Genomic DNA, 14,713 nt, shown 5'->3' on the forward strand with positions numbered 1-14,713 from the left:
ATTTTTTTGAGTTGATCTTGTATCCTGCTATGTTGCTGAAGGTTTTTTTTATTAGCTGTATCATTTCCTTGGTTGAATTTTTGGGGTCACTCATGTATACTTTAATATCATCTGCACATAGTGCAAGCTTGACTTCTTCCTTTCCAATTTGTATCTCCTTAATCTCTTTATGTTGTCTTATAGCTCTGGCTAGAACTTCAAGTACTATATTGAATAAGTATGGGGAGAGGGGGCAGCCTTGCCTTGTTCCTGATTTTAGTGGTATTGCTTTGAGTTTCTCTCCATTTAATTTGATGTTGGCTGTTGGCTTGCTGTAGATTGCCTTTATTATGTGTAGGTATGTGTCCTGTATTCCTGATAGATCCAAGACCTTTATCATGAAGTGGAGTTGGATTTTGTCAAATGTCTTTTCCACATCTAGTGAGATGATCATGTGGTTTTTTTCTTTGAGTTTGTTTATATGGTGTATTACATTGATGGACTTTCGTATGTTGAACCACCCTTGCATCCCTGGAATGAAGCCTACTTGATCATGGTGGATAATTGGACCACCATGGTTTAAAGTTAGATTTCAACAACAGAAAAAACTACAGAAATCCTACAATCTCATGGAAACTGAATAATGCTCAACTGAATCACCAATGGGTTAAGAAAGAAAGAAATTAAAAACTTCCTAGAGATCAATGAAAATGAATACACCACATACGCAAACTTATGGGATACTATGAAAACAGTGCTAAGAGGGAAACTCATAGCACTGAATGCCCACATAAAGAGGCTGGAGAAATCTCACACTAGTGACTTGACAGCACACCTGAAAGCCCTTGAACATGAATAAGCAAAGTCTCCCAGGAGGAACAGATGCCAGGAAATTATCAAATTGAGAGCTGAAATCAATAAAATAGAAATAAAGAGAACAATGAAACAAAGGGTTGCTTCTTTGAGAAGATCAACAAGATAGACAAGCCCTTATCCAAACTAATCAAAAGACAGAGAGAAAGCATCCAAATTCACAAAATCAGAAATGAAAAGGGGGAACATAACAACAGACAATGAGGAAATCCAGAGAATCATCAGATCATACTTCAAAAACCTCTACTCCACAAACCTGGAAAAGAAATGGATACTTTTCTGGATAGGTACCACATACCTAAGTTAAATCAAGACCAGATAAACCATTTAAATAGCCCTATAACCCCTAAGGAAATAGAATCAGTCATTAAAAGTCTCCCAACCAAAAAAAGCCCAGGACCTGATGGTTTCACTGCAGAATTCTACCAGATCTTCAAAGAAGACTTAATTAATTAAAGACTACTCTTTAAATTGTTCCACACAATAGAAGCAGAAGGTATATTACCAAACTCCTTCTATGAGGCTACAATTACCCTGATTCCTAAACCAAACAAAGATGCAACAAAGAAAGAGAACTACAGACCGATCTCCCTCATGAACATTGATGCAAAAATACTCAATAAAATTCTGGCGAACAGACTCCAGGAACACATCATTGGGAGTAATTTCATTGCTACAATTAGTGTCATTTGTTCTGTTCTAGAACAGTCATATTTGGTTTCATCCTAGGTCCCTGGGCTATCTAGTCTCAGACTCTTGATCACCCAAACAGTATGGGCTCCAATTAAAATCAGATATTGGTTGGTTACTCCCACACGTTTTGTGCCACCATTGCATTAGCATATCTTGCAAGCAGAATAACACTGTCGATCAAAAGGTTTGTGGCTGGGGCCATGTTTATGTTTTTCTTTTGATGGAATGCAGAGCCCTTTCAGGTACCAAAGATGCTAGCACAAAGGGATGAAGGCTCTATGTGGGCACCATCTCTGCTTCCCTCTCCAAGTTCAATGAATTGTGTAGGTATTGTCTTCAGCAATGGGACCTTGTTGTCAGTTTGTGGAGAGAAACCTATAGCTTTGGCAACAGCCTGGGTTGTTTGGGGGTTCCCACAGGACCTTTTGGCCAACAACTCAATTAGATGAAACCCAGTCCCACTATTGGAAGATTACTTTGGTGACAAGAGATGGCCATTTGGGAGTCTGCCTCCCCATGATTTGCCAATTGCCTTCATACATGTATATATTCTATAAAGCTTCTACTGTATTATGTTTCCATATAACTGTCAAATGGCCCATAATTTTAGCTGTCTCTCAATATATTCCCTCTCTAATCCCTTTAAACTATGAATCTGGATAAAAAATACGTTTTTTAAAATTTGAGTGCCATTTTAAGAAACTTTTTCTAACTACAGCAGTTAAGACTCATTAAAGAAAATTTAGAATTTATGGGAAAAATTCAAAGACACAAAATCCTGCCATATATATATATATATATATATATATATATATATATATGGCACATATTGTATATGTGCACATATTATATATGTGCGTGTTATATACATGTACATACTCTTCCTTCTTTGTATAATATTTTATTATTTTATGAATAAAATGCTGATAAATAAAATCAATATTTACATTGACCTTGTAAATGAGAGGCTTTCATGTAGTATATTGCATAGTAGCATAAATTAACTTGCTATATCATCAAACATTTAACCTTGGTTAACGATTTTCCTGGTTATAGATACCCATATTTCTAAGTTTTTCTGATATTATTTCTTTCGTTATTTTGTTTTACTTATTTATAATATTATGTCCCCAAACAGATTACCAGAAACAGAATTTCTGGATCAAAAGTGTAATTTTTTACTGTAATCAAATTTGTTCTTTAGAAAATTGGTACCAGTTCATATTGTCACCATTGCTGACTTTCTAAGATTTCAGTATTTTTTTAAATTAAGTTGTGATATAGCTGTCTTCAGAATAGTAACTCTTTGTAGCGTCTTCTGTTTTTCTTCTCTTTTGATACTTTCTTCTACCACAAACAACACTGTTTCTAAAGTGAAGTGTTCTCATCTTCTTTTCATTTTGAGACAAGGTCTCAGTAAGTTCCCAGACAAGCCTTGAGCTCAATCTTATCACAGGCTAGCCTTTAACTTGTTGTTTTTTTGCCTCAGCCTCTTGAATAGTTGAGATCAAAAGCTTGCATTACTAAGGCTGTCTAGTAAAGTCTTAATATGGCTAAATGATATATCTCTTTGATTTCACAAGGTTTTTATCTAAAGTTTAATATTATGAAGAATTTTTAAGCAAAAGACCTAATTATCTCCAAATTCAGTATTTGGTGTCCATAGAATGGGCTGCATCAGGATCTGACATTGTAGAACATTTCTTCTATAAGTGGTAACAGTACCTAGAAATCTAAAATACCCATGTTGTGAATTGGAGCACAGGTCTTCAAAGAAAGCTAGTATAAGTAACTAAAGATGATCTAGTTGGCTTCCCCCATGTTGTAAGGTAGTGGAAAGCTAGGAGTATTCAGGAAGTTATTACAGTAGTTGCTGCTTTTAGGGTGACTAGAGTTACTATGTGAATTAGTCATTGAACAGTGTACACAGTTGTGGGTTTGACACAACTCCCTTCTTCAGAGTAATGGTAGAACTACATCCGTTTAAACAGTGTTAAAAGGCTTACCTTAATACAGCTTATATTTCTTAGCTAAGAATAATGTGAGTTACCTCTATATAAATGGTGGTGTAACTTCATCTACCACTTTTCTTTGTGGACTGAAATTATGACAGACAATACCTTGTTGGCTAGTTGTTATTTCCTGTTCCTCTAGATGCCACTTACAATGACATGTTGGCAGTTTTTCAGTGATCAGTCCTAAGCCAGCCAGAGCACAAATGGAGCCAGACTTCAATTGACCTCTGTGATAAGAGAGACCACTAGAGACACTTTTCTCAGCCAAACAGCAAATGTAGTACACAATTCATAGAAGGGACTAAGCTTCAAAATATTGTTTGATAACTTCCCCCTGTATCCCAGTGAACAAAATGGAGCCCAGCTGGCAGAATACAGGGATATGTTGTATGTGTCAGGTCAGTTATAATTTGTACAATGAAAGAGTACCAGCTTAATAATTGATGTCAATCCAGAAGGTGCTCAGTTCTGTTCAACTTTTTCTTCTGTGGCCCAGGCAAAGATACAAGTTTACTTACCACATTTAGAGAACACCCAACAGCACCTAGTTTTGGTGCTTGCTTGAAAATTTTAAAAGATCTTAACAGGCTGAAGTGATGGTATAAAATCTAGTTGATAAATTGTAATGGGAATGAATATACCACTCCGCCCTGGAAATCCCTAACACACCCCTTTGGATACAGAATGTCAGAGCATACGGCGACCAGCCATTTAAGAGTGGCTTACTTAAGTTTAGCTCTGTAATATGATAGAACACAACCGCCTGGGGATTTTATGACATTTGGTTTCAGTTAATAGGGATCAAAAATTAGAAACAAAAGTGAAATTTAAATGAAATAAGTTAAAAGACTCTGAAGACAGTACTTACACTAAGCTTTCCACACAAAAGGTATCCATTAAGAGAACTTTGCCTAGATGTAGCTTGTTGGGAAGAGAATAATAAAATATTTAGGCCAGTTGTTTTATTCTCTTTGGTATAGTTTTGCTATTAATTTATAATACAGTTATTTTAACTTCTGAAGGATATTTTAGATTCACTCTTCATAGTCAATTTTTGTTATTTTTTTAATGCAAGTGAAATTTTAGTGTATTGGTCTCTTTTATGGCCATAACGAAACATCTGATCCTGAGTAACTTTGTACAGAAATAAAGTTTATTTGTCTTACAGTTGTTGGTAGTCAAGGACACAGCTAGAACTGGTATTAGCATGGCTCTAGTGAGGATCTCATAACAGATGACATCACAGAGACAGACATCAGAATGAGAAGACATGACAAGTGAAATGGGAAACTGAGTGAGGGCAGTGCTCAGTTTTCTTTTCACCATGTCTCTCAAGAATTTACTAGATGTCCTATCAGAATTACATTAATTCCTTCCAAAGAAACATTCCCAATGACCCAGGGGTCACCCAGCTGGCCTGGAACTCAGAGATTCACCTGCCTCTGCCTCCCGTGTGCTGAGATTAAAGGCTTGAACCACCTCCACCTTGCTTACATCTCACTTTTTTTTTTTTTTTTTGATTTTTCGAGACTGGAACTCACTCTGTAGACCAGGCTGGTCTCAAACTCACAGAGATCCGCCTGCCTCTGCCTCCCGAGTCTGGGATTAAAGGCGTGCACCACCACTGTCCAGCTACATCCCACTTCTTAAAAGGTCCACCCACAAGTTTTAATATCACCACGTTGAGCACTGACCTTTTAACACATGGACACCTCATGTCAAACCACGTCTAGACCATAATTGTGAACATTATTCTAAACCTCAGCATTACTCCAAAAACTGCATCATCGGAAACTTGGCAGTTGCCTTTTTTATCTTCTGCTCCATTGTGTCTCCATTCTCCCTTCAATAGAGCCCCTGTTGACAATCAATCATATTAGTTTTTATTTCATCTCTACTATACTTTTTGCAAAAATAACTGGATGCGTTATATTTTTTATTTTCCTTACATGTGTACAAAAGCAAAGTAACTTACTATAGATGGTCTTTTGCACTTTCTATGTATTACTCCTTGGCAGGTCCTGGAAAGTGCTCTATTTTGGTCCCTAGGACTCTTCACTTCTGCCTAGAGCTTCACAGTATTGGGTAGAACTACGTTATAGATGGACCGTATTTTATTCAACTGGTCTTCTAACTACCATCACTTGTTACTTCATAGGGAACATCAGATTATTGATCTTCAGTTTTTAAAAGTTCTAACAAGAGATAGCATATCTTTGTGACTTCCTTAGGTTGAAAATGTTTTCCTCCAATGTTGTTAATGTCTTCTGATTTGACTTTGTCTTGAGAGGAAATGAAAGAACCTTACACAGCCAAATTATTCTTTAACATTTTTGCCTCTGGATTTTTAAATTATAATTTAAAGATATTTTCCTGTAACTACATAAAAGGGGAATTTGGCCATGAATTTCTGGTATTTATATGCCCACTTTTACATTACCAATATCAAATAGATATGGAGTTTGTTTTCCTACAATATTTAGAAATGTGTATTCAACTTTCTTTAACTGACCTTAGCTATTACCTTTATTATACACTAAATTTCTCACAAGCCCAAGTCTATTTCTGTGTTTTTCTCTCACATGTCAATATAATATTTTGCTTACAGAGGATTGTAGTATATTTTAAAGTTGGGGGGGGGGTGTTTTGTTTTCTTATGCATTTCTTAATGCTTCCTTTTCCAAGTGGATTTTGGCATCAATTACCTATCTCCTTTTTCCAAAGGTCCAACGATAACTTTTGATCTAAATACAAATAATACTGGAGACAAGAGAGTTGAAACTTTCCAATAGTCAGGTCTGTCCCAAAGCAAAGTTCTTGACATGTATTTCTCATTTCAGCTTACTTTTTATTCTTTGACAGTTTCTTTATATAATAAGATTTATTCCTTCTCACCCCCATTTTATTTTTCATGGTGAAACCTTTCTTTTACCCAAGTCCCCTTCCTATTTCATGTTATTGTGTATGTGACCTGGATTTTAATAGGGTTGCCTTCATGAGCTTGGGGGTGGTGGTGAGTGTGACCTTTTGGATTTAAGTAGCCTTCATGAGCATGGGGGTAACTATTTACTGAAGTGTGAGCAACGTATCAGAGGTTACACCAATGAAGAAAATGACACTTCTCCCCTGCCCTCCACCCCAGCCACCATTCATCATCGCCTTTCCATTACAAAATGCTGATGACCCAATCTTGTGAAGCTAACCAGACCTACAGTGTGTTCATGAGTTCAAGTGTCATGTTACATCCAGAAAATACAATTTAGCAATGGACTTCCACAAACTCTGGGTCTCACAGTCTTTCTGCTCTCATTTTCACAATACTCCCTGAGTCTTGAGGGGCAGGGTATAATGTAGTTGCCCCATTTAAAGCTGAGCACTCCGCAGTTACTTATTCTCTGCAAGTGGAACAGTTACAAATGTCTCCATTAACTGCTATTCACTGCAAACAGCTTCTCAGATGAGAAGTGAGGGCTACACTAACCTATGAATATAAAAATAAATATTTGGAAGGCAGTTTGGATTCATGTTGATTTAGCAAAATACTATAAAGTTCTCTCCCAGGGCTTATAATATCTCCAGGGACAGGTTCTTGACCAGGTTTACACTACAAGGCATGAGTTCCTTCCTATGAACTGAACCTTTAAAAAAAAATCAGAAAAGGTTTGGTTGCACCATAATATTCATGCCACTGTTGCATGAATGATGTCTCTTAATAGCTCCATCATTATTATATTTTACAAGGTTCTCAGCTAAGCAAGATAATTCATGACTTTTCTACCATTGAAGGGTGCCTAGAAATTTTGGGCTTTATGGAAGCTAGTAGAGAGGAAGCTTCTAGGTCCATTCCCTCTTGACTTATCTACATCATTTGCCCAAAGTATGTAGTGTCTTCCTGAGTAGGGTTTTATCATCAAGTTCTGTTGGGAACTCAAAAGCAATGGTAATAGCCTGTACACTTTTGGAATTCTCTGGAACTTCCTTCCCAACAACTCAAAGGGTATGGGAAATCTTGTGCAATAACCAATGGCTTCTATAAGAAGCATTATTCTCCCTTCCTGTAGGGTACTTCCATTCAAACTTTTTATTATTTTTATTGTTACTATGTTCTTAATAATCTTATAAATAGAATGTTGCTTTCTATATAGATTTTTCTTTTCTTTTTTACTATATTTGTCTTTCTCATTTTTATTAATTCTTTGGTAATTTTGTACAATATGTTTTGGTCATATGAACCCCTCCTCAACTCCCCTTAGAACTACTACTCTTCCCTACCCTCCCATTCTGCATCCCCCTCATTTTTAACACATAAAGTTCAATTTGTGCTGCTCATGTATTCTTGAATATGCAGTCACTTCCTTAAAGAAAACTGATTCACATTCTCTCAGCAGTTAACAGTTGCCATTAGCTCCTTAGCTAGGGATGACTTTGTGCCCATATTCCCTTTCTATCCTGAGTTTTTGTCTGGATTGAGCCTCATAGGTCTTGTGCATGCTGGCACAACCACTATGAGTCTGTATGTACAACTGTCCTCCAATGTCCCATAAAACACTGTTTTCTTGTAGTCATTTACCATCTATGTCTCTTACAATCTTTCTGTTCCCTCTTCTGAAGTGATGCCTGACCCTTGGGAGGATAGAATTGGAAGTATATATTCCATTTGGGGCTGAGCATTCCACATGTTTTTTTATTCCCTGTACCTCGCCTCAGTGTGGGTGTCTGTGTTGATCACAAATAGAAGCTTCTCTGATGATGATGGGAGATATTCTGATCTATAAGTGTAACAACAAGTAATTAAGAGTTGGTTTAATACTATGTTCATTTAGCAGATCATTAGTAGTAGGTCCTCCCTTAGGACCTATGTCCTGCAGAGCCACAGTATCTTAAATTGGTGCCGGGTATGAATTTCATCTTGTGGAGTAAATATTGTATCTAGTAAGAACGTGATTACTTCTGTGATGTTCATTCTACTGCTGAACTAGTGGCCATGTCTTGCTAGGCCAGTCATTATTACGGCACTTACATATGAATGTGGAGGAAAGGAAGCACTTACTCACTACCTGTATGAGTGCAACTAGTATATGCTAAAATGGAAATCAGTTCTTGAAAAAGCTGAAAATACATCTACCTCATGATGTAGCTATACTACCCAGACCTATGACCTAAACGGCTCTTTATCCTACTATGGACATATCTGTTCATCAATATTCATTGCTATTCTATTCACAAAAGCCACAAAGTGGAAACAGCCTAGATGTCCACCAACTGATGAATGAATAAAAAACTCTGGCATATTTCCACAATAGAACACTGTCCAGCCATTAACAAAACTAAAATGTGAAGTCCATAAGACTTTTTGAAGCCTCCTTTTGTTACTATCCTTCCTTCTCATTCCTCTCCCCACATAAATTTTACCTCCATCATCCCCCCTTCTCTTTCATAACCTGTGTTCTACTATCCCACCCCTCTCAGACCTCTTCCCACAGATACATCAGTGACCCCTTTCTAGTCTCACAGCTTGTGTGGGTACTCCAAGTTAAACACACAAATCTAAAGATGTCTCAGCAGCAGTATATTCACAGAATTAGCATGTACAAGACCCTGAGCTCTATCTACAGCACCACCAAAGAGTGAAAAAGAGTGAGAGAGAGGTAGATGCCTGATCAGCGTTTCTATCTATGTACATGCTAGCATTGTTGTACCTGTCCTCTGATTTTAATGACTGTATGCACAATCTGAGAATCTTGTTTCAGTCAATCATTTGGAAACATTTTTAGTTTAATGACTATGATAAAGGTGGCAGAATTTACCAGTCACTGGATACCATATGAACAACCCATCCTAAACCTTACAATTAATACTGTGAACAAAGGAAGTCAAGAATTCTGACTCAGAAACACACATGTTGCTAAGCCTTGATTTTTGGTGCTACTTTTTATTTTTTAACAGTTTCACAGTTTATATAATGACTTCTAGTCATCTTCACCCCCACCCTCCCCCTCCCTCTCCAATTGAAACCTTTCTTCCTCAAAAGTCTCTCTCCTATTTTCCTATTCTCTCTCTCTCTCTCTCTCTCTCTCTCTCTCTCTCTCTCTCTCTCTCTCACTGTGTATGTGGGGGTCCCATTAAAACTTCTTCCTTGAGTATGGATGGGGAGTTATCAGAGCGGGAACAATATATCAGAGGCTATACCACTGAAGAAAATGATACTCTTTCCCCAACAAGCCTTGACTATAAATAGTCTCTCAGGGAGCAATGGGGCCTCATTGGCCATGCCCCCATCCATGATGAAATGTGGAAGAGTCCCCTCATATGCAAGACTTGTGTAAATAACCACATCTGCAGTGAATTCTTGAGTTATTAGATAATGGAGTAAAGAAATTTTCATCTGAATAACCTTCCTCCATTTGTTGAAGACTGTTAAACTTTAAGTTTTATAGAAAAAATAAAAACAAACAAGCAACAATAAAAACATCAACAAAAACACTCAAAGGACCACATCAGCTCTGAATAAAACATCAAATGGTTTATTTTAAACTAGAGTTAAACACTTCTTCAGTGATTTTAGGCAACTTTCTTACCCTATGCAAGTCCTAGTGTTCTAACTTACAAGAATGAAGTTAAGCACAAAACCTGCCCTCTGTAGCCCTTGTGAGAATCAAGTGGAGACATCTGCAGTGCTCTTAGCAGAGGAGTCCTTAGGTGGATGCCATGAGTGGAAGTGATAACTGAGAGTTCCTGCTCATTTGGGGATAGGCTAAATGCACAGTTGTCCTCTTCAAGTTATTCTCCATGCCCATTTGACAAGGTCCTGATATCTATGAAAGGTTGAGCTTTTTTGCCCTCCAAGGAAGTTTTGATTGAACAGCCATGGGCTCTATCAGAATCATTGGATTTTGCAGTTTTCACTGGGGAACCTCATACACATCTGCTGATAAAACAGATCTTTAAAAAACAAGAGCTTTCTGTTTCATTCAGTTAGATGGTCGGTATTCTTTTAACATCTGGCATATATATGGAATGTGTCCTTTTTATACTTTTAACTAGTTGATTATTAAGCAGTAACAAAATCTTAAACATTTCAGAATGTGCTTTTTAACTCCTGGTTATGTCAAAATATGTTAGTTAAGATCACTAGTTATTAAAATAGCCCTTAACATTTCTATGGTATAACTAATATTATTTCATCAAATCATGCTGTTTTTCTCTATGATTTATGAGTTTAAAACACAACATGTAGTAATATCAAAGCATCCATAATAACACATGTAATGCCTCATGAAAGACATCCAAGAACTATGTTAGCACTTCGTGTGTGTATACACACACACACAGACACATACACGGTGGGGGGAGATAAAGAGATTGGGGGAGTTGGGTTCTTTGTAACATGAGTATTTATGTATATACCCACAGCAGTAACTGATAGGAATATCATAAAGGTTCAGTGAATATTCCTCAGTAGAATGAATGCAAGATTTATTTAGCTACACAGATAGACACGTGAGTAAGAGTTCTATAAACTTGTACATTTGCTATGTATAGGACTACGAAAATGTGATACTTACTTTCTAGAAAGACAACTTTTAATTGTTAGAATCATATATTCTTTCATCACTCTGGGAAGCTGTCCTCCTTTCTGTGTAAACACCATTGCCGTTTTAAGCTCGTAAGGACTACTAAGTGCTTTTTACCAGCTATGTCTTCTTCCTAGGGGTAGCAGATGTACACAGAGAATCCGTCACTTAATTCCCTCTAATCACCCATTTCTTTCCTCCCTCTTCATTCTGTCCTTGGAAACTTCAGCATTCCCCAGTGTGCCCATAGCTGACCCTGGATACTGGCAGAAAGCAAACCTCCTCTTGAAAGCAGCAGGCTCCATATGGTTGCTTCAAGCATGGAGGATGACCCTGCCAAGTCTCCTGCAAAGGGATTTTACTGAGCAGAGAAGCAAACGTGTCCCTTTAAATGTTAGTCACTGAGCCAGAGAGAAGTTGACTTCCTGATGAAAGGCAGTTAAAGTACTTTGCAGGCTCTGATCTGAAACCTATAGGAAGTTTTGTACAATGGCGGCTCAATGCCAGGCATTAAAAATAAATGTAATCATCTGATGATTAGCCATAAAATCTTCCTTCAAAAAAATGATAGAGCTGTCAGCTACAATCAGCATGCATATGCATATTTGAGAAGAGCAAGATGGAGAATAACCGTGCGGATGAGACCAGCACTGTGTCTGTAGAGGGTGACAGGGGCGATGACATAGCATATGAAGTCAATGGTGGAGTTGTTATTATTTATACATGAGTAAAGATTACAAATGCAAGCCCCAGCTCAGATCTCTCACCCCCTGGATCTGTGAAACCTGTCACTCAGTCTCCCGCGGTGTGTCTTCCTGTCTCAGAGCCATTGGACCACCTGCTGCCAAGACTCTCATCTACTGCATCGCCCGAAGGCCTCGATGAGAACAGCATTGATTCCAATGTACATCTAATTACTTCTCATAATCTATTCATTTCACAATAGTGTAGTGAAACATCTGTCACATCATAAACTCTTTAGTAGCCTTATCAAACCACCAAAATACACTCGGCTGCCAGTTGGCAGCTTCCTCGGTTTCCCGTTTATTAATGTGATGCAAACATTTCTAGTCCTTTCCGCAGCTTTAGATGAATTTCCCCAATGACTGGCGAGGTAGAATTGGGCAAACTGCAGTTGAAATGTCAGGACATCACCTCTTGGGGGACAAATTCAGATACCACGCAGAAACTAGTTAAAAAAGCATTGCTTCCTTGGAGGAATCCATCTCCAAATCAAGTTCTTCCATTCATAACAGTAAGGTGAAGCTCCTTCCTTAGCTTCTGTGTGTCATATTAACTGACTAAAATGAGCCTCAGGGACATTGTTGCTCTGAATAGGATATGACCCAGGAAAGCATTTTTCTTTCATGGACTTAACTTTACCTTTGGGGAAGTCAGGCACTTCCCTTTTTCTCTTCTTTTAATTTTGATCATTGCCCTTTCTCTTCCTCCCAATTCTTCATGACTACCCTTTTACAGGAAATCTGCTTGATTAGAAAGAGATACCACTACGTTGTGATAAAATGTATGTGGTGCACAAAGTGAAATGCAGATCCATTGTCGTCCACAGATGAAGTGCGTCACCAGGTCCTGATTGTTGATACATTTCTACTCCCTATTCCATAGCCAGTTGAATGTGTCTTTCTTTGAGTAGGTCTCTCAGGGAGGGTTATTCCATCATATATACATGTGTATGTGAGAGTGTGTGTGTGTGTGTGTGTGTGTGTGTGTGTGTGTGTGTTCATAACAGTTTGACAACTCTATTTACATACTTAACACAATAATTGAGAATCATTTTGGAACATATCTGCCTTTTTAAATAATAATGTCCTTAAGGACAATGGTTATGTCATTTTCCTGTTTGTATCCCTGGCGACTTGCTGAGCACCTGGTACTCTGATGTCAAATAGCCACAGTAGATTTTCTAGTTCAGTGAAGTGAAGTGAAAAATTATAGACTCGGGAGCATATTTACATGGATTATGAAGTGTAAGTCTCTGTATTTTGATCTAATAGTAGTTAATAACCGATGCTTTCGTGTCCTGGTTACCATCCTAAGTCTTTCACAGATGCCAGCTCATGTAAACCCTGCACCAGCCATATTAGAGCATGGGAACCGATATTCCAAGATTACATGTCTTGCCCATTAATGTAGGTGAGCAGTGTGCCCAGCCACCTGGCTGGGATCCCTGCCCATAACTTGTACTATGTGGCTTCTACAGTCACTAACTATCCTCCTATTTACAGATGGCCCATACCTCATCAGTCCCTGTTCTTGAACAAATCCAGAAGATATGTAGAGATACAGGGCAGATTTTCCAAGGTGTCCTTGTAGGATGAACATGTTGCTCCTTTTCATATATACAATTTTTTATTAAAAAATTTCTTTCCTTTTACATACCAATCCCTGTTCCCTCTCCCTCCTCTTCTATTCTTCCCCACCTAGCCCCATCCCATTCTCATCCCCTCCTCATGAAGAGTAAGGCCTCCCTTGGGTAGTCAACACAGGCTGTTATACCATGTTGGGGCCATGCATTCTCATGATATTTTGAGAAGTAAACTCAGCACTTCCTTGTATTATCAAATCAAGAAGAAGATAATCTCTCATATCTGTAGAAGTTATGAATGGTTTTCCACATATTCCAGTATCTGCTGGAGGAAATATTTTTTATGTATCTATGAACTAAAATAATAAATCCTTCTAAGAAGCAATAGATTTAGAAACTGCTATAGATATGTTCCTGGAAATCTACCACAACACAAATGTGCTTCTTGTAAGGCATTGAATAGCCACAATGTAACCACTTGAGACCATTATTATCCTAAATTGGATTTAGTGCTAATGATCTAGAGATGGATACTTTGTGTCATATTATGCATTCTCCTCCCATAGTCCCCTGAGTACCAAAGGGTCAAAGTGAAGGGAAAATCAGCTGTTTGTTTTTCTCTGTTGTCTCTCTGGATAACTTCATATATCAAAACAAATATCATTTTTATTACAGGCTAGCTCTTAATTTTAGCACATTCCACCGAGATATGTGGTTCTGTGAACTGTAAGTTGATGTGTTTTAAAATGACACCTGGAAGAACTGTGGCATCAGAACTATATAAAAGTGTGTTACCAAGGCACAAAAGGGGAATGTAGTGGTGATAGTAGTGAAGGATGGAGGGGCTGTGGTGAATGATAATAGGAGAATACTACAATCCTCTAATACTTGAACTGTAAACTTTTATTTATAGGCACAAAATAATTTATCCTAGGCTCTCATACACTTTAACACCACAAACATGTTTTTTTTATAAATTACCAAAATCCATTCCATACGATCTTTCTAGATGTTAGGTCAATATGAGTTGTTATATAAAAACTAGTTATATAAAGATAGAGAAATTGAATTAGCTATTAAAAAGTTTTAAAAATAACAACTGGGCATTGTTTGATGCTTGAATTTTTTTTCTAAGTTGTACTCTTGAATCTGCCAGCTGTAGAAAAAAATCTTCCCTTATTTGGACTTGTAAGAGAATTATCAAGGGAAAGGTTAGAGCAAGGCCAAAGGTTCAATGCTCTGTAGAAAGAAAG

The sequence above is a fragment of the Onychomys torridus genome, chromosome 9, assembly GCF_903995425.1.
Source record: "Onychomys torridus chromosome 9, mOncTor1.1, whole genome shotgun sequence".
Lineage (NCBI taxonomy): Eukaryota > Metazoa > Chordata > Mammalia > Rodentia > Cricetidae > Onychomys > Onychomys torridus.